The sequence below is a fragment of the Coregonus clupeaformis genome, chromosome 1 (genome assembly GCF_020615455.1).
Source record: "Coregonus clupeaformis isolate EN_2021a chromosome 1, ASM2061545v1, whole genome shotgun sequence".
In the NCBI taxonomy this organism is placed as follows: Eukaryota; Metazoa; Chordata; class Actinopteri; order Salmoniformes; family Salmonidae; genus Coregonus; species Coregonus clupeaformis.
In genome coordinates this window covers 79,802,326-79,822,357 of record NC_059192.1, presented here as the reverse complement: position 1 = coordinate 79,822,357, position 20,032 = coordinate 79,802,326, and the positions used below count along the sequence as shown (strand labels likewise).

Sequence of the window (20,032 nt, the reverse complement as noted above, 5' to 3'; positions counted from 1 at the left end):
CCTCTAGACATGTTTTTGAGGTTTCTGAATCTAAAGTATCTGTAGTGAACTTTCAATCATTTATTGACACCAGTGTGACCGGTGGGGTACACCACAGGTGCGGTTGGCCATCGCAGATCCAGACTATTGGTTTATAGTCTGGGGTTCAGGCAACTGGTTTGTAGTCCTGAGGAGGAGGCGGCTGTATCTGTAGCAGGTCTCCCCAGGTTGCAGGTGGTTCCTGAGTGTTGCCTAATTTTTAAGACTTATCGGCGCACTGTCTTTTGGGAGGAACAGAAAAAACTGGTTACAGGTGGTTCCCTAGTGTTGCTTCATTTTAAATAATTTTTGGTGCATGGTCTTTTACATTTACATTTTAGTCAGTTAGCAGACGCTCTTATCCAGAGCGACTTACAGTTAGTGAATACATATTTTTTTTTTTTTTTATACTGGCCCCCCGTGGGAATCGAACCCACAACCCTGGCATTGCAAACGCCATGCACTATCAACTGAGCTACATCCCTGCCGGCCATTCCCTCTTTTGGCAGGAACAGAAAAACCAGGATGTGGCAAGTTCCCGAGTGTTACCCATAATTAAGATTAATGGGTACATGGTCTTCGGGGTGGGGAACGGAAAAACCAGGGGGCAGTTGTTCCTTTGTGTGCACCGCAGTGGAGAGTTCTGGGGTGAGGGCTCGTGTTTCATGCATGGCTGAAGGCTGTGGGGCACACGGGTCCCCACAGTAGACCTAAATATACAGTACCAGTCAAAGGTTTGGACACACCTACTCATTTAAGGGTTTTTCTTTATTTTTACTATTTTCTACATTGTAGAATAATAGCGAAGACATAAAAACTATGAAATAACACATATGGAATCATGTAGTAACCAAAAAAGTGTTAAACAAATCAAAATATATTTTATATTTGAGATTCTTCAAAGTAGCCATCCTTTGCCTTGATGACAGCTTTGCACACTCTTGGCATTCTCTCAACCAGCTTCATGAGGTAGTCACCTGGAATGCATTTCAATTAACAGGTGTGCCTTGTTAAAAGTTAATTTGTGGAATTTATTTCCTTCTTAATGCGTTTGAGACAATCAAATAAAATAAAATAAAATGTTATTGGCCACATGCGCCGAATACAACAGGTGAAGACATTACAGTGAAATGCTTACTTACAGCCCTTAACCAACAGTGCATTTATTTTTAATATTAAGTAGAATAAAACAACAAAAAATAGTTGAGAAAAAAAGAGCAGAAGTGAAATAAAATAACAGTAGGGAGGCTATATATACAGGGGGGTACCGGTGCAGAGTCAATGTGCGGGGGCACCGGCTGGTTGAGGTAGTTGAAGTAATATGTACATGTGGGTAGAGTTAAAGTGACTATGCATAAATAATTAACAGAGTAGCAGCACCGTAAAAAGATGGGGTGGGGGGGCAGTGCAAATAGTCCGGGTAGCCATGATTAGCTGTTAAGGAGTCTTATGGCTTGGGGGTTGAAGCTGTTGAGAAGTATTTTGGACCTAGACTTGGCACTCCGGTACCGCTTGCCGCGCGGTAGCAATGAGAACAGTCTATGACTAGGGTGGCTGGAGTCTTTAACAATTTTGAGGACCTTCCTCTGACACCGCCTGGTATAGAGGTCCTGGATGCCAGGAAGCTTGACCCCAGTGATGTACTGGGCCATACGCACTACCCTCTGTAGTGCCTTGCGGTCGGAGGCCAAGCAGTTGCCATACCAGGCGGTGATGCAACCAGTCAGAATGCTCTCGATGGTGCAGCTGTAGAATTTTTTGAGGATCTGAGGACCCATGCCAAATCTTTTCAGTCTCCTGAGGGGGAATAGGCTTTGTCGTGCCCTCTTCACGACTGTCTTGGTGTGTTTGGACCATGATAGTTCGTTGGTGATGTGGACACCAAGGAACTTGAAGCTCTCAACCTGTTCCACTACAGCCCCGTCGATGAGAATGGGGGCGTGCTCAGTCCTCTTTTTTTCCTGTAGTCCACAATCATCTCCTTTGTCTTGGTCACGTTGAGGGAGAGGTTGTTATCCTGGCACCACACGGCCAGGTCTCTGACCTCCTCCCTATAGGCTGTCTCATCGTTGTCGGTGATCAGGCCTACCACTGTTGTGTCGTCGGCAAACTTAATGATGGTGTTGTAGTCGTGCCTGGCCATGCAGTCATGGGTGAACAGGGAGTACAGGAGGGGACTGAGCACGCACCCCTGAGGGCCCCCCGTGTTGAGGATCAGTGTGGCCGGTGTGTTGTAACCTACCCTTACCACCTGGGGGCGGCCCGTCAGGAAGTCCAGGATCCAGTTGCAGAGGGAGGTGTTTAGTCCCAGGATCCTTAGCGTAGTGATGAGCTTTGAGGGCACTATGGTGTTGAATGATGAGCTGTAGTCAATGAATAGCATTCTCACGTAGGTGTTCCTCTTGTCCAGGTGGGAAAGGGCAGTGTGGAGTGCAATAGAGATTGCATCATCTGTGGATCTGTTGGGGCGGTATGCAAATTGGAGTGGGTCTAGGGTTTCTGGGATAATGGTGTTGATGTGAGCCATGACCAGCCTTTCAAAGCACTTCATGGCTACAGACGTCAATGCTACGGGTCGGTAGTCATTTAGGCAGGTTATCTTAGAGTCCTTGGGCACGGGGACTATGGTGGTCTGCTTGAAACATGTTGGTATTACAGACTCAGTCAGGGACATGTTGAAAATGTCAGTGAAGACACCTGCCAGTTGGTCAGCACATGCTCTGAGTACACATCCTGGTAATCCGTCTGGCCCTGCGGCCTTGTGAATGTTGACCTGCTTAAAAGTCTTACTCACATCGGCTACGGAGAGCGTGATCACATAGTCATCCGGAACAGCTGGTGCTCTCATGCATGCTTCAGTGTTGCTTGCCTCGAAGCGAGCATAGAAGTGGTTTAGCTCGTCTGGAAGTCTAGTGTCACTGTGCAGCTCGCGGCTGTGCTTCCCTTTGTAGTCTGTAATAGTTTTCAAGCCCTGCCACATCCGACGAGTGTCAGAGCCGGTGTAGTACGATTCAATCTTAGTCCTGTATTGACTCTTTGCCTGTTTGATGGTTCGTTGGAGGGCATAGCGGGATTTCTTATAAGCGTCCGGGTTAGAGTCCCGCTCCTTGAAAGCGGCAGCTCTACCCTTTAGCTCAGTGTGGATGTTTCCTGTAATCCATGGCTTCTGGTTGGGGTATGTACGTACGGTCACTGTGGGGACGACATCATCGATGCACTTATTGATGAAGCCAGTGACTGATGTGGTGTACTCCTCAATGCTATCTGAAGAATCCCGGAACATGTTCCAGTCTGTGCTAGCAAAACAGTCCTGTAGCTTAGCATCTGCGTCATCTGACCACTTTTTTATTAACCGAGTCACTGGTGCTTCCTGCTTTAGTTTTTGCTTATAAGCAGGAATCAGGAGGATAGAGTTATGGTCAGATTTGCCAAATGGAGAGCGAGGGAGAGCTTTGTATGCGTCTCTGTGTGTGGAGTAAAGGTGGTCTAGAGTTTTTTTTCCTCTGGTTGCACATTTAACATGCTGGTAGAAATTAGGTAGAACTGATTTAAGTTTCCCTGCATTAAAGTCCCCGGCCACTAGGAGCGCTGCCTCTGGATGAGCGTTTTCCTGTTGACTTATGGCCTTATACAGCTTATTCAGTGCAATCTTAATGCCAGCATTGGTTTGTGGTGGTAAAGAGACTTCCTTAGTATTTGATTTTGTGCACCAGCTGATGTTTACAAAATCAAATACTAAGGAAGTCTCGAGGTTTTGCTCACCTGAGGTAGAGTATCTTATGATAAGCTGTAGACCACACTATTTACCAAGAGAGTTTTCATCTATATTCATCTATATAGTTGTGTTGTGACAAGGTAGGGGGGGGGGGGGTATACATAAGATAGCCCTATTTGGTAACAGACCAAGTCCATATTATGGCAAGAACAGCTCAAATAAGCAAAGACAAACGACAGTCCATCATTACTTTAAGACATGAAGGTCAGTCAATACGAAACATTTCAAGAACTTGTAAAGTTTCTTCAAGTGTAGTCGCAAAAACCATCAAGCGCTATGATGAAACTGGCTCTCATGAGGACCGCACAGGAATGGAAGACCCAGAGTTACCTCTGCTGTAGAGGATAAGTTCATTTGAGTTACCAGCCTCAGAAATTGCAGCCCAAATAAATGCTTCACAGAGTTCAAGTAACAGACACATCTCAACATCAACTGTTCAGAGGAGACTGTGTAAATCAGGCCTTCATGGTCGAATTGCTGCAAAAAAAACACTACTAAAGGACACCAATAAGAAGAAGAGACTTGCTTGGGCCAAGAAACACGAGCAATGGACATTAGACCGGTGGAAATTTGTAATTTGGTCTAGAGTCCAAATTTCAGATTTTTGGTTCCAACCCCCATTACTTTGTGGGAAGCGGTGTGGGTGAACGGATGATCTCTGCATGTGTATTTCCCACCGTAAAGCATGGAGGAGGAGGTGTGATGGTGTGGGGGTGCTTTGCTGGTGACACTGTCTGTGATTTATTTAGAATTCAAGGCACCCTTAACCAGCATGGCTACCACAGCATTCTGCAGCGATACGCCATCCCATCTGGATGGTGTTGGTGTTGAGTAAAGCTTAAACCATGTATTTCGATTGTAGGTAGGTATTGTAGTTAGGTATTATAGGTAGTTTACTTAGGTAGTTTTGTAGGTTATTGTAGGTTATTGTAGGTTATTGTAGGTAATTATTGTAGGTAAGTATTGTATTCGGCGGACCCCGGCGAAGCACGAGGCTAGCTAACCCACTACTTGGACCAACAAAGCTAGCTAGCGGGTAGCTACTGGTAACTTTTAGCAACTGTGGTTAGTTGTTTCCAATGTTATTTCACGCTTAAGAGTACCTGTAATTGAGCCAGCTAGCTGCCTACCATTCAGCTGTTTTTCTAACCTCATTATCCGAGGCATTAACGTTAGGTGGTTGGTAGCTGCTGTACTTAATTACAGCTACTGATTGCAGTCTGCCACCCAGACAGCTGGCGTCGGGTAAGTTTGGCTTTATACATAGCTTGGGCTTTGTCGAGTAAGGCTTAAACTATGTATTTAGATTGTAGTTAGGTATTATAGGTAGGCATCGTGGGCTGTATATTACTAGGTATTATAGGTAGGCATCGTGGGCTGTTGTGGGTAGTTGTTGTATGTAGTTATTGTAGGTTACTTTTGTATTCGGCGGTGCGGCGGTGCCGGGTGTAGCACGAAGCTAGCTAGCTAACTCACCTCCTGGACTAGTTGGAGTAGCTATTAGCAACGGTAGCAACTAAATACAATATCCTTTTAGCCAGCTACATTGGTTCGCAGCGACGCCGTTTTTCAAACAAAGTCAACACAGCAGCCATTGCTAGCTAGCCAACACTACCAGCTAGCTGTACTGTGGTAACTAAATACAATTTATTTGTGCTAGCTAGCCAACGTTTAATTATTGCTGCGTTATGAAAGAACTAGACACGGACACGAATTATCTGTTTAGTGTGTTAACACACTATTGGTAGTTTGTTGTAACCAAGTATTGGTGCTAAACTGTGTGTTATTGGATGCTAGCATGCTAGTTAGCTATGGCGTCATAGTTAGCTAGCTGAATAAAGTAAGTTGAGTCTATTCCTTGAAACATTGAACCGCTGTAGTTTACAACAATTCTAATTTCTAAAGTGGAAGTTGGGAGAGTTTTATTCGGGTGGTTCAGTGAAACAATTATAGTTTCTGAGGTGGAAGTTGGGAGAGTTATATTTTTTTTTGGTAAGGGAGGCCCTGCTCTCTCCTTTCCCAGATGTTTAGTTCATTTCATTCCGATCTCCTCTGCATTATTGTAGCCATCTGCTACAGCCTGTCAACTATGCCTCTGCCTATCCCTGTTCTCTCCTCTCCGCACAGGCTACACAAATGCCTCACACCCGCATGGCTGCTGCCTCTCTAACCTGGTGGTCCCTGCACGCACCACACACCTGGAGTTCCAGGTCTCAGGCAGCCTCTGGAACTGCCGTTCTGCTGCCAACAAGGCTGACTTCATCCCAGCCTATGCTACCCTCCAGTCCCTCGACTTCCTGGCGCTGACGGAAACATGGATTACCACTGAAAACACTGCTACTCCTACTGCTCTCTCCTCGTCTGACCATGTGTTCTCGCATACCCCGAGAGCATCTGGTCAGAGGGGTGGTGGCACAGGAATCCTCATCTCTCCCAAGTGGTCATTCTCAATTTTTCCCCTAACCCATCTGTCTATCTCCTCATTTGAATTCCACGCTGTCACAGTCACTAGCCCATTTAAGCTTAATATCCTTGTCATCTATCGCCCTCCAGGTTCCCTTGGAGAGTTCATCAATGAGCTTGACGCCTTGATAAGTTCCTTTCCTGAGGATGGCTCACCCTTCACAGTTTTGGGGGATTTCAACCTCCCTACGTCTACATTTGACTCATTTCTCTCTGCCTCCTTTCCACTCCTCTCCTCTTTTGACCTCACCCTCTCACCGTCCCCCCCTACTCACAAGGCAGGCAATACGCTTGACTTCATCTTTACTAGATGTTGCTCTTCTACTAATCTCACTGCAACTCCCCTCCATGTCTCCGACCACTACTTTGTATCCTTTTCTCTCTCGCTCTCCTCCAACACTACTCACTCTGCCCCTACTCAGATGGTAACGCGCCGCCGCAACCTTCGCTCTCTCTCTCCCACTACTCTCTCCTCTTCCATCCTATCATCTCTTCCCTCTGCTCAATCCTTCTCCCTCCTATCTCCTGATTCTGCCTCCTCAACCCTCCTCTCCTCCCTTTCTGCATCCTTTGACTCCCTGTGTCCCCTATCCTCCCGGCCGGCTTGGTCCTCCCCTCCAGCTCCGTGGCTTGATGACTCATTGCGAGCTCACAGAACAGAGCTCCGGGCAGCTGAGCGGAAATGGAAGAAAACTAAACTCCCTGCCGACCTGGCATCTTTTCACTCCCTCCTCTCTACATTTTCTTCATCTGTTTCTGCTGCTAAGGCCACTTTCTACCACTCTAAATTCCAAGCATCTGCCTCTAACCCTAGGAAGCTCTTTGCCACATTCTCCTCACTGCTGAATCCTCCCCCCCCCCCCCCACCCCTCCTCCCTCTCTGTGGATGACTTCGTTAACCACTTTGAAAAGAAGGTTGATGACATCCGATCCTCGTTTGTTAAGTCTAATGACACTGCTGGTCCTGCTCACACTGCCCTACCCTATGCTTTGACTTCTTTCTCCCCTCTCTCTCCAGATAAAATCTTGCGACTAGTGACTGCAGGCCGCCCAACAACCTGCCCGCTTGACCCCATCCCCTCCTCTCTTCTCCAGACCATCTCCGGTGACCTTCTCCCCTACCTCACCTCGCTGATCAACTCATCCTTGACCGCTGGCTATGTCCCTTCCGTCTTCAAGAGAGCGAGAGTTGCACCCCTTCTCAAAAAACCAACACTCGATCCCACTGATGTCAACAACTACAGACCAGTATCCCTTCTTTCTTTTCTTTCCAAAACTATTGAGCGTGCCGTCTTTAGCCAACTCTCTTGCTATCTCTCTCAGAATGACCTTCTTGATCCAAACCAGTCAGGTTTCAGGACTGGTCATTCAACTGAGACTGCTCTTCTCTGTGTCACGGAGGCTCTCCGCACTGCTAAAGCTAACTCTCTCTCCTCTGCTCTTGTCCTTCTAGACCTGTCTGCTGCCTTTGATACTGTGAACCATCAGATCCTCCTCTCCACCCTCTCCGAGCTGGGCATCTCCGGCGCGGCTCACTCCTGGATTGCGTCCTACCTGACCGGTCGCTCCTACCAAGTGGCGTGGCGAGAAGCTGTCTCCGCACCACGTGCTCTCACCACTGGTGTCCCCCAGGGCTCAGTTCTAGGCCCTCTCCTTTTCTCCCTATACACCAAGTCACTTGGCTCTGTCATATCCTCACATGGCCTCTCCTATCATTGCTACGCTGACGATACACAACTAATCTTCTCCTTTCCCCCTTCTGATAACCAGGTGGCGAATCGCATCTCTGCATGTCTGGCAGACATATCAGTATGGATGACGGATCACCACCTCAAGCTGAACCCTGGCAAGACGGAGCTGCTCTTCCTCCCGGGGAAGGACTGCCCATTCCATGATCTCGCCATCACGGTTGACAACTCCGTTGTGTCCTCCTCCCAGAGTGCGAAGAGCCTTGGCGTGACCCTGGACAACACCCTGTCGTTCTCCGATAACATCAAGGCGGTGACCCGATCCTGCAGGTTCATGCTCTACAACATTCGGAGAGTACGACCCTGCCTTACACAGGAAGCGGCACAGGTCCTAATCCAGGCACTTGTCATCTCCCGTCTGGATTACTGCAACTCGCTGTTGGCTGGGCTCCCTGCCTGTGCTATTAAACCCCTACAACTCATCCAGAATGCCGCAGCCCGTCTGGTGTTCAACCTTCCCAAGTTCTCTCACATCACCCCCCTCCTCCGCACACTCCACTGGCTTCCAGTTGAAGCTCGCATCCGTTACAAGACCATGGTGCTTGCCTATGGAGCAGTGAGGGGAACGGCACCTCCGTACCTTCAGGCTCTGATCAGTCCCTACACCCAAACGAGGGCATTGCGTTCATCCACCTCTGGCCTGCTGGCTCCCTTCCTCTGCGGAAGCATAGTTCCCGCTCAGCCCAGTCAAAACTGTTCGCTGCTCTGGCACCCCAATGGTGGAACAAGCTCCCTCACGACGCCAGGACAGCGGAGTCACTCACCACCTTCCGGAGACATTTGAAACCCCACCTCTTTAAGGAATACCTGGGATAGGATAAAGTAATCCTTCTACCCCCAAAAAAAACAAAAAATTGTAAAGTGGTTATCCCACTGGCTATAGGGTGAATGCACCAATTTGTAAGTCGCTCTGGATAAGAGCGTCTGCTAAATGACGTAAATGTAAATGTAATTGTACTTAGTGGGACTAGGGCTATTTTACCAGGGAGGAGAATGATGGAGTGCTACATCAGTAGACCTGGCCTCCACAATCCCCCGACCTCAACCCTGAGATGGTTTGGGATGAGTCGGACGGCAGAGTGAAGGAAAAGCAGCCAACAAGTGCTCAGCATATGTTGGAACTCCTTCAAGACTGTTGGAAAAGCATTCCAGGTTAAGCTGGTTAAGATAATGCCAAGAGTGTGCAAAACTGTCATCAAGGCAAAGGGTGGCTATTTGAAGAATCTCAAATATATTTTGATTTGTTTAACACTTTTTTAGTTACTACATGATTCCATATGTGTTATTTCATTCTTTTGTTGTCTTCACTATTACTCTACAATGTAGAAAATAGTAAAATTAAAGAAAAACCCTTGAATGAGTCGGTGTGTCCAAACTTTTGACTGGTACTGTATATATATATATATATATATATATATATATATATATATATATATATATATATATATATATACACACAGTACATTACCAAAAGTATGTGGATATCCGCTTGTCGAACATCTCATATCAAAATAATGGCCATTAATATGGAGTTGGTCCCCCATTTGCTGCTATAACAGCCTCCACTTTTCTGGGAAGGCTTTCCACTAGATGTTGGAACATTGCTGCGGGGACTTGCTTCCATTCAGCCACAAGAGCATTAGTAAAGTCGGGCACTGATGTTGGGCGACTAGGTCTGGCTCGCATTCAGCGTTCATTAAGCTCCTGATGAACAGTTATTGTGCTGTCGTTGCTTCAAGAGGCAGTTTGGAACTCGGTAGTGAGTGTTGCAACCGAGGACAGACGATTTTTACGCGCTACATGCTTCAGCACTCGCCGTTTCCATTCTGTGAGCTAATGTGGCCTACCACTTCGCGGGTGAGCCGTTGTTGCTCCTAGACAGTTTCACTTCACAATAACAGCACTTACAGTTGACCGGGGCAGCTCTATCAGGGCAGAAATTATTTGAATTGACTTGTTGGAAAGGTGGCATCCAATGACGGTGCCAAGTTGAAAGTCACTGAGCTCTTCAGTAAGGCCATTCTACTACCAATGTTTGTCTATGGAAATTGCATGGCTGTGTGCTCGATTTTATAATAATAATAATAATAATAATATTCCATTTAGCAGACGCTTTTATCCAAAGCGACTTACAGTCATGCGTGCATACATTTTTGTGTATGGGTGGTCCCGGGGATCGAACCCACTACCTTGGCGTTACAAGCGCCGTGCTCTACCAGCTGAGCTACAGAGGACCACCTGTCAGCAACAGGTGTGGCTGAAATAGCAGAATCCATTAATTTGAAGGGGTGTCCACATACATCAGTACATATAGTGTATGTCGCTCCTTGGGTTTTCTCAGGCGGGTGGGTTTTCTCAGGCGGGTGGGGAGTGGACAAGCCGTGGGATGAGAGAGTAATGGTAGTTATTACCCACCAATACCCATAACGTCATAGATTTAGCCAGTGGCAAATTGTAGAATGGACACCGGCTTGAATGTGGTTTTAACCAATCAGCATTCAGGATTAGATCCACCCGTTGTATAATACCCACCAATACCCACTGTAGCACAACATTAGGGGACGATAGATAGGCTCTTGAGGAAGAAGTTGTGATAACACTGGGAGAAAGGCTGAGAATATCTCACTGACTCATTATTAGATCTTACAGATAAGAGAGAAGCAGCAAAGGGAGACAGATTCAAAACCATGGCAATACTCACCGCAGTCTGGAAGCAATAGCGCAGGATGCCACTAATGTTGTGTGAGAGGCTGTAGGAGTAGCATGGAGTTGGACTATGGGTGAATTGAGTTGGATTTTTGAGTATGCGCTATGGGCCGCGTTAGCAGTGGCAGGTGTCGCTCTGTCAGCCTTGCTGGGCTATCACGTAGGGAAGGCTGTGATGCTGAAATCTACCACAAGATGAGGTGAAGCTGATTCAGGCTCCAGCTCGTGTTTACAGGGTGGCCCTGAATGTGTAGCACAGTGAGGAGGTTTGGCTTTGGAAAATCTCCTGTGAACGTACCGCCCCTGGTGGAAGACTGAGGGAAAGCACGACAGAGTTAATTAGAAACTCTGCTTTGTGACAAGCTCAGCAGTAAAGCAGACCAGCGTTTTAGTGGGGATCAAGAGTGTGGGAGTGGCCAGTTTTCTCAAGCTGTGACTCTATACGTTTTTTTAATGTTTATATTATGCATCTATATGATTATATTAATCCATTGTCGTGTTTTGTTGTTTTTCTTCACTTTCTGTTCTATTAAGTTCTTTGCTATCAAACGTCTAGGTCCCTGAGGGAAGGAAGGACAAGAAAGTCTACAACTGTATATGGACATTTAATATGGAAATTAAACAATCTGAGATTTATGATTTAATAGAGGGAAGTGATGAGTTCTGTAAAGCCTATTCAGTTAATCAAGTATATTCATGTATTCATGTGTCCATTCATGTATTCATATTGTGTAATGTGTATAGATAATCATACTGTGTTAATTAGTATTTAGAAATGTAACTTAGATGTAGTGGGAAAACATAATGTGTATAAGCATGTGAATTGAAAGGACTTTTGAGTGGATACAAGAAAGAATAATTCGGACTTGAGCTGGGCCACTAGTGCCCGAAGCGATAAGGAGCCAGCAGCAAACCACTCCTTTATGCGGTGTGTGAAGAGGGACTGGACAGCAATGGAAAATGACCAGTTGATATGTGGGTGTCATGTGCTGGGTGGGAAAGTATACAGTGCATTCGGAAAGTATTCAGACCCCTTGACTTTTTCCACATTTTGTAACGTTACAGCCTTATTCTAAAATTGATTAAATTACCTTTTTTCCTCATCAATCTACACACAATACCCCATAATGACAAAGCGAAAACAGGTTTTTATAAGTATTTACATAAGTATTCAGACCCTTTGCTATGAGACTCGAAATTGAGCTCATGGGCATCCTGTTTCCATTGACCATCCTTGAGATGTTTCTACAACTTGATTGGAGTCTACCTGTGGAAAATTCAATTGATTGGACATGATTTGGAAAGGCACACCTGTCTATATAAGGTCCCACAGTTGACAGTGCATGTCAAAGCAAAAACCAAGCCATGAGGTCGAAGGAATTGTCCATAGAGCTCAGAGACAGGATTGTGTCGAGGCACAGAACTGTGGAAGGGTACCAAAATATTTCTGCAGCATTGAAGGTCCGCAAGAACACAGTAGCCTTCATTATTCTTAAATGGAAGAAGTTTTGAACCACCAAGACTCTTCCTAAAGCTGGCTGCCCGGCCAAACTGAGCAATCGGGGGAGAAGGGCCTTGGTCAGAGAGGTGACCAAGAACCCAATGCTCACTCTGAGAGAGCTCCATAGTTCCTCTGTGGAGATGGGAAAACCTTCCAGAAGGACAACCATCTCTGCAGCACTCTACCAATCAGGCATTTATGGTAGAGTGGCCAGACAGAAGCCACCCCTCAGTAAAAGACACATGACAGCCCGCTTTGAGTTTGCCAAAAGGCACCTAAAGGACACAGACCATGAGAAACAAGATTCTCTGGTCTGATGAAACCAAGATTGAACTCTTTGACCTGAATGCCAAGCATCACGTCTGGAGGAAACATGGCACCATCCCTACGGTGAAGCATGGTGGTGGCAGCAGCATGCTGTGGGGATGTTTTTCAGCGGCAGGGACTGGGAGACTAGTCAGGATCGAGGGAAAGATGAATGGAGCAAAGTACAGAGAGATCATTAATGAAAACCTGCTCCAGGGCTATTTTTGTCCTGTTGAAGGTTCACCTTTCAACAGGACAACGACCCTTAGCACACAGCCAAGACAATGCAGGAGTGGCTTCGGGACAAGTCTCTGAATGTCCTTGTGTGGCCCAGCCAGAGCCCGGACTTGAACCCGATCTGACATCTCTGTAGAGACCTGAAAATAGCTGTGCAGCGATGCTCCCCATCCAACCTGACAGAGCTTGAGAGGATATGCAGAGAAGAATGGGAGAAACCCAAATACAGGTGTGCCAAGCTTGTAGCATCATACCCAAGAAGACTTGAGGCTGTAAACGCAGCCAAAGGAGCTTCAACAAAGTACTGAGTAAAGGGTCTGAATACTTATGGAAATGGAATATTTCCGTTTTTTTATTTTAATACATTTGCAAACATTTCTAAAAACCTGTTTTTGCTTTGTCATTATGGGGTATTGTGTGTAAATCCATTTTAGAATAAGGCTGTAACGTAACAAAATGTGGAAAAAGTTAAGGGATCTGAATACTTTCCGAAGGCACTGTATGTTTGTTGTGTCTGATACCGTTCCATTTATTCCATTCCATTACAATGACCCCCATCCTCCTATAGCTCCTCCCACCAGCCTCCACTGGTCAAGCTGATTATTGATCACTGCTAGAGGCATTTTCAAGTCTTGCCATTGATTTTCAAGCCGATTTAAGTCAAAACTGTAACTAGGCCACTCAGGAACATTCAATGTTGTCTTGGTAAGCAACTCCAGTATATATTTGGCCTTGTGTTTTAAATTATTGTCCTGCTGAAAGGTGAATTTGTCTCCCAGTGTATGTTGCTTAGCTCTATTACGTTTATTTTTATCCTAAAAAAACTCCCTAGTCCTTGATGACAAGTGCATTATTGTGAACAGGATGCATGCTTTGGAATATTTATATTCTCTACAGGCTTCCTTCTTTTCACTCTGTCATTTATGTTAGTATTGGGGAGTAACTACAATGTTGTTGATCCATCCTCAGTTTTCTCCTATCACAGCCATTCAACTCTGCAACTGTTTTAAAGTCACCACTGGCCTCATGGTGAAATCCCTGAGCAGTTTCCTTCCTATCCGGCAACTGAGTTAGGATGCCTGTATCTTTGTAGTGACTGGGTATATTGATACGCCATCCATATACCAATAGGGGCCCTTCTTTGCCAGGAATTGGAAAACCTACCTGGTCTTGTTGGTTGAATCTGTGTTTGAAATTCAGTGCTTGACTGAGGGACCTTACAGATAATTGTATGTTTGGGGTACAGAGATGAGGTAGTAATTCAAAAACATGTTAAACACTATTATTGCACAGAGAGTGAGCCCATGCAACTTATTATGTGACTTGTTAAGCACATTTTTACGCCTGAACTTATTTAGGCTTACCATAACAAAGGGGTTGAATACTTATTGACTCAAGACATTTCAGCTTTTCATTTTTCATTAATTTGATACAATTTCTAAAAACATAATTCTACTTTGACATTATATTGTGTGTAGGCCAGTGACACAAAATCTAAATGTAATCAATTTAAAACACAGGCTGTAACACAACAAAATGTGGAAAAGGTCCAGGGGTGTGAATACTTTCTGAAGGCATGGTACGCAATTACAGAAAGCCAAGGACTCCCCTAGAAGTTTGAAAGGGTAAAAATAAATATTGACAGAGAGACAGAAAATAAATGCCACTGGATGGTAGATGTGAGGGCATAAAGTAAGTCCAGTCCTGAGTGTAAAATTAAAAATATTGACCTAACTGGGTGAAATGGTATGTTCTGTTTGCAAAAAAATATGTGACTATACAAATCCAATGACTCCCCGAGATTCCTTTTGAATGTTTGAGGCATGTGAGAATGCAATAGAAAGGACATCAGTATAGTAAATAGAAGCAATGTGTACAGTATGTCTACTCCTTAGTGAAAAATATGTTTTTTATTATATTCTATGTATCTTCTGTATTTCTCTGGCTACCCTGACTTGACTGGGTGAATTGGTGTATTCTGTCTGTGGAAAATGTGTGACTATTTAAAACCAGTGACTTCCCTAGTAGACTCCTGTCTGAAAGTTTGAAAGGGTAAAAGGTATGTTGAAAGAGTGAGAGAAAATAATTGAATGGAAATAATTGGAAGAATGTTGTGAATGTTGTAATTGGAAGAATGTTGTGAATGTATTCTCCTGAGTGAAAATTTAAGTTATTTATATCTGTTCTATTCGATTCAGTGTTACTTTGTACTGTTAGCTTTAAAGTGAAGCTGGCTGTTTAATTTCTTTTCTACTCTATTAAATCAATCAATCAATTACATTTTACAAAACCCTTTTTACAGCAGCAGTTGTCACAGTGCTTTACATTTACCCCATATTATATATCATTCTATAGCAAGACCCTTACTATACTGTATTCTATTCTATGTTGGATAACAGGGCTGTGAAATACAGTCTAACCCTTTTGTTGACAAAGCAATAGACTACAAACAATATATACAGTCAGTTTCCCCTGCGGGTCAATACCAGTCAATCCTGTACATAAACACGCTCCAGGATAAGTTTCCCCTAGGTGCAGATCTAGGATCAGTTTCCCCTCTTCCAATCCTAACCTTAACCATTAATTGGGAAAATACAAAACTGACCCAAGATCAGTGTCTATAGCCAACTTCACCAAACACACAGGCTGGTTGATCTAACACATGTTTGGGTTAAAAATCTATAGCTAGTTTCCCTGAACTAGATTAAGCCTATGATCCCGGGTTTTTTATCCCAGGGCTAGGCTTAATCTCTGTCTGGGAAACCGGCCCCTTAACTGTAACAATACTAGGATTGTTGCGATTTTGCCACAAGAGTAAAAGGTCCGATGCTAAAGTACTGTTAGCATAAGGGCTGGACAGCGACGAAATCGGAATTATTAAATTCAGCAGCACAGTACAGTGGACAGAGACAGGTGTTTTTGAATAAATGTTTTTAGGAGTGATCCATGCTCAATCAAGCACAATCATTACGTGAGACAAAAATATTCAGCTCAGGGCCGGCGTTATGGGCGGGCCTTAGGAGGCCTGGCCCGCCCTACCGTATCTCCTTGCCCGTCCCCCAAAAAATATTTTAATATTGATAATTTCTTTGACCGAGACATGTGCAGACAGAAAGACGGATCAATCTCAGTAAATCATGCAAGCGAGTGAAATAGCGCCCCTCTGTCTCAGTATGTGCAGCCTGTCATACTCTTAATGGCCAGACAGCATCAGAAACATGGCCTACATATAGTAAGACCTAGGGCACTGTTTCGCTCGCTTGGATGCTTTCTCCGGTGAGATGGTAGTTTCAGCCACTTGCGAATTAAAGGAAAGTTGGTGGGTGCACTGTTCGGATGCTGGAATAATTTTGGATGAACGTGCGAAGGTAACCTACTTTTTGAAGTGATTTGTTTGACAATCAGATGAAAACATCATGACTGGTTGTGTTCATGCCACATTAAAAAGTAATAATGTTTTACAGAGAAATTACGTCTTTACTATAAAACCCACAGTAGAACCACTAAAGCAGTCATTTGGACTGCTCATGCGTGAAAAAGACTTGCTCCCTATGGAAATCAAATGCCTGTCCAATTGATTCGTTCTGGAGCCGGCCCTGGCGCTGTTGAAACTAAGACAACTCAAAAGCCACATGGAAACTGGAAATGTGTATTACATTACTGGTTAGTGCAGTGGTTTTCAACCAGTGTGCCTTGAGAAACTCTTCCTAATCTTTATAATTTTTTGGAACGCTCACTTATAAGCGTGACCTGTGGAATGCACGTCGAATTTTGATTGGGAGCACCAGTGTTGCTCAGATAATACACTAAATGGCAGGCACATGGTTACATCTGTATCGTTGTTTCAAGTACAGTGTGCTCAGGCTGTCTAATTTGAGGGGCGTGCATCACCAGCAAAGTAATTTGTATAATTTTACTTTGCCTGCCAGAATCATTAGCACAGGCAAGTCTGATTAGGTTTAGCTGTACCACAGCATCTGCCATAGAAACAAACGGACCATGGCTTTTACAATGCAGAAAACCGCTACTCTCTAGCTCAAACCTTTCAAAACTAAGACCTATTTTACCAGAGCTACATTTGTTTCTCTCTGGTGCAGATTGCTGGAGGCTTTTAAAGGGCTACACACAAATCAATAATCATGAGTAAGGAACTATCAAACTATGATAATAGTTCAAAGAAACCCTATTTAATCTATTTAAAAAACGTTTGTCACAGAAAATAGATGATTTGCAATATGGATCAGATTAGATGGAGGTCATTATCACTAAATAAATTAATAGGGACATTTTACATGGGCTGCAATAATTTTTATCCTAGGTGTACCACAGTAAAAAAAAAAAAAGTTGGAAACCGCTGGGTTAGAGGCCAATCTGCATGCAGAACACAGCCAGCAAAATGTTGGAGTGTTGGATTTTGATATGGGGTTGCCAAAATGGAACGAGAACCGCAAAATGTAATATTTATCTGAATATTCTCTAGTTTTTGGAGTTTCACCTGCAACTGGACACATAAGTTTATAAGACACCGGTGTGTTCCGAATCAACGAGTAAAGGTTGGTATAAAAAAAACTGAATGGACCATCAGGTCAACGTGTCATCACAGGCTAGTTAGCCATGCCGATGGACATTTTATCTAGATCAGCTAATAGTGAATGTGCAGCAAGCAACCCGTTCAATTCATACTAATAGGTGGGTAAACCCTAAAACACAGTAAAAAGATGACTACATGAGTTTAGAAGTGCATAGTATTGCCTACCCTCTACATCACTGACTTCAACCATGCAAGATCTGACATAACATCAATGGGCAAGTTCATTCCACTTCGAGAGCAACAGCTCGTGTCGAGTCAAATTCGAGAGTCCATCATCACTCTCTCGCTTCTAGATCGGCTGCCAGCATGCTCCCTGTCATGCCAAACTATATATTAATTTCAACCTAAAATAGTCCACAGCTCTTCATACCGACACCTGCTGTACAACTAAAGGACGGAGCCAAGACAGCCGACAACACTGTCATACCCTACTGTGATTTATGGCATTATAATGACCAACAAGCACACTGACCCAATGTTGTAAAAATGCAACAATTCCAAAACTGTAAGCCTCTTAACATTATGTTAACAATGACATACATTACTGCATGTTCTTAGACCCATGGCTGTATATTATAGTGGACATTATAGGCTAATTCATTAATTCCCTCTGAAACTTTCACTCTCACTCACCTTCTCGCTCTGGTAATGTTAACCTGCCTCCTCGCGAAACCGACAACTCCGGTCCGGAACGCTTATCATCCGCCGGGCAGTGTAGTCACTTATGTTCGCTAAATCCGTTCAAATTGAATAAATAGTGCTTTGAATTTGCTCCCGCCACAGGTGAAACATAAAAAATGTGTTGCCGTTGGTAATCTACCCCCTAGTTCCAATGTGCTCTGGCTGCGGTTTCTGTAGCCCGGTAGTGGTTTGAAGATGCTCTTCTCTTTTCAAGCGTGGTCTCTTGCTCAGTACGGAACAGGCAAAACGCACTGTTGATAGGCTATCATTAGAGAGAGAGAGAGAGAGAGAGAGAGAGAGAGAGAGAGAGAGAGAGAGAGAGAGAGAGAGAGAGAGAGAGAGAGAGAGAGAGAGAGAGAGAGAGAGAGAGAGAGAGAGAGAGAGAGAGAGAGAGAGAGAGAGAGAGAGAGAGAGAGAGAGAGAGAGAGAGAGAGAGAGAGAGAGAGAGAGAGAGAGAGAGAGAGAGAGAGAGAGAGAGAGAGAGAGAGAGAGAGAGAGAGAGAGAGAGAGAGGAGAGAGAGAGAGAGAGAGAGAGAGAGAGAGAGAGAGAGAGAGAGAGAGAGAGAGAGAGAGAGAGAGAGAGAGAGAGAGAGAGAGAGAGAGAGAGAGAGAGAGAGAGAGAGAGAGAGAGAGAGAGAGAGAGAGAGAGAGAGAGAGAGAGAGAGAGAGAGAGAGAGAGAGAGAGAGAGAGAGAGAGAGAGAGAGAGAGAGAGAGAGAGAGAGAGAGAGAGAGAGAGAGAGAGAGAGAGAGAGAGAGAGAGAGAGAGAGAGAGAGAGAGAGAGAGAGAGAGAGAGAGAGAGAGAGAGAGAGAGAGAGAGCCCTCGCTATGGTGGATAGGCGGGAGCTCGAGCAAGTAGGCTGGGGTACCCACACTCGCAGGTATCATCTTACATAAAGAGCTCTTCTGAAACAAATAGAAAGAGAGAGAAAGCGTGTCACGCCATATAATGCGCAATGGCAAGCTCTGACACCCCAAAAGTGAAAAGGTTAAACTCTGTCTGTCTGTCTGTCTATCTACCTCAAGCTTCATTATAAATTCTTTAATAAATAATTAAATATAGACACCTATATAGATTATGTTTCCGACAGAGAGAGAGAGAGAGGTGGAGAGTATGCACTGATTGTTTTTAATTTTAGGAGCATTTGCATTACATTTATTTAATTTTGCAGACACTCTTATCCAGAAGAACTAGGGTTGAGTGCCTTACTTAAGGGCACATGGACAGAGTTTTCACCTAGTTGGCTCTGGGATTCAAACCAGCGACCTTTCGGTTATTGATCCAACACTCTTAATCGCTAGACTACCTGCAGTCAGCCTGAGCAGAGTATTTGCTGTCTTACATGTGCAATGCCTAATCATGTGTATCTTCATTTTATGATCAGTAAAATGTAGGCCTACGCTATGAACTAAATACTGTGCAACACTGAATTTCTAATTTCTAAGAAAAGCTTGATTCTTGATCAAATGAAGAGAACAAATGTATTTTTCACTGTCAGCGAATGTTCAATACAACTTTTCAAAATAGCAAAATTCATACAAATTATTCCTCTACATCCATCCCATAATTTCTACTAAATTGAGCTGTTATGTATAGACTGACATTGCCTGTTTTTATAACTTCCCCATTTTATTATTCCAAGTCTTTTCAAACAGATTGTCATATTTCTGGGACAGTGTATAGATGTGTATTCAGCTCTGACAATAGGCTGACTGTTATATGCTTACAGACGCTTAGAGACGCAGTGACAGTAAACTTCTGAGAGGAACCCAAACACTTCAAAGCATAGACAATGAATGCAGACTGACACACACACATACATACACAGACAGATGCAGAGAAGCGCAAGTACACACATGCACGTACGCACACACGCACTTGACAATGATACAATGCACAGAGACAAGAAAGAGGCCAATTTAGGGGGGTATTACAGTACACTTGGATGCTGTGTGTGAGTGCTCTGTATGTTTGTGTCAGAGGCTTGGCAGTGTCACAGACGAGAC

The 20,032-nt window shown here is 44.4% G+C and overlaps 1 protein-coding gene across 1 annotated transcript in view; it reads right to left on the bottom strand.

The window, feature by feature from the left end:
- Positions 1-18,257, bottom strand: part of LOC121574846 (zinc finger matrin-type protein 4-like) — a 183,391-nt gene extending 165,134 nt beyond the window's left edge. The window contains exon 1 of the mRNA XM_041887479.2: positions 17,979-18,257. The gene's annotated coding sequence lies outside the window, so the exon portion shown is untranslated. The remainder of the gene's footprint in view (positions 1-17,978) is intronic.
- Positions 18,258-20,032: the final 1,775 nt, after the last annotated feature.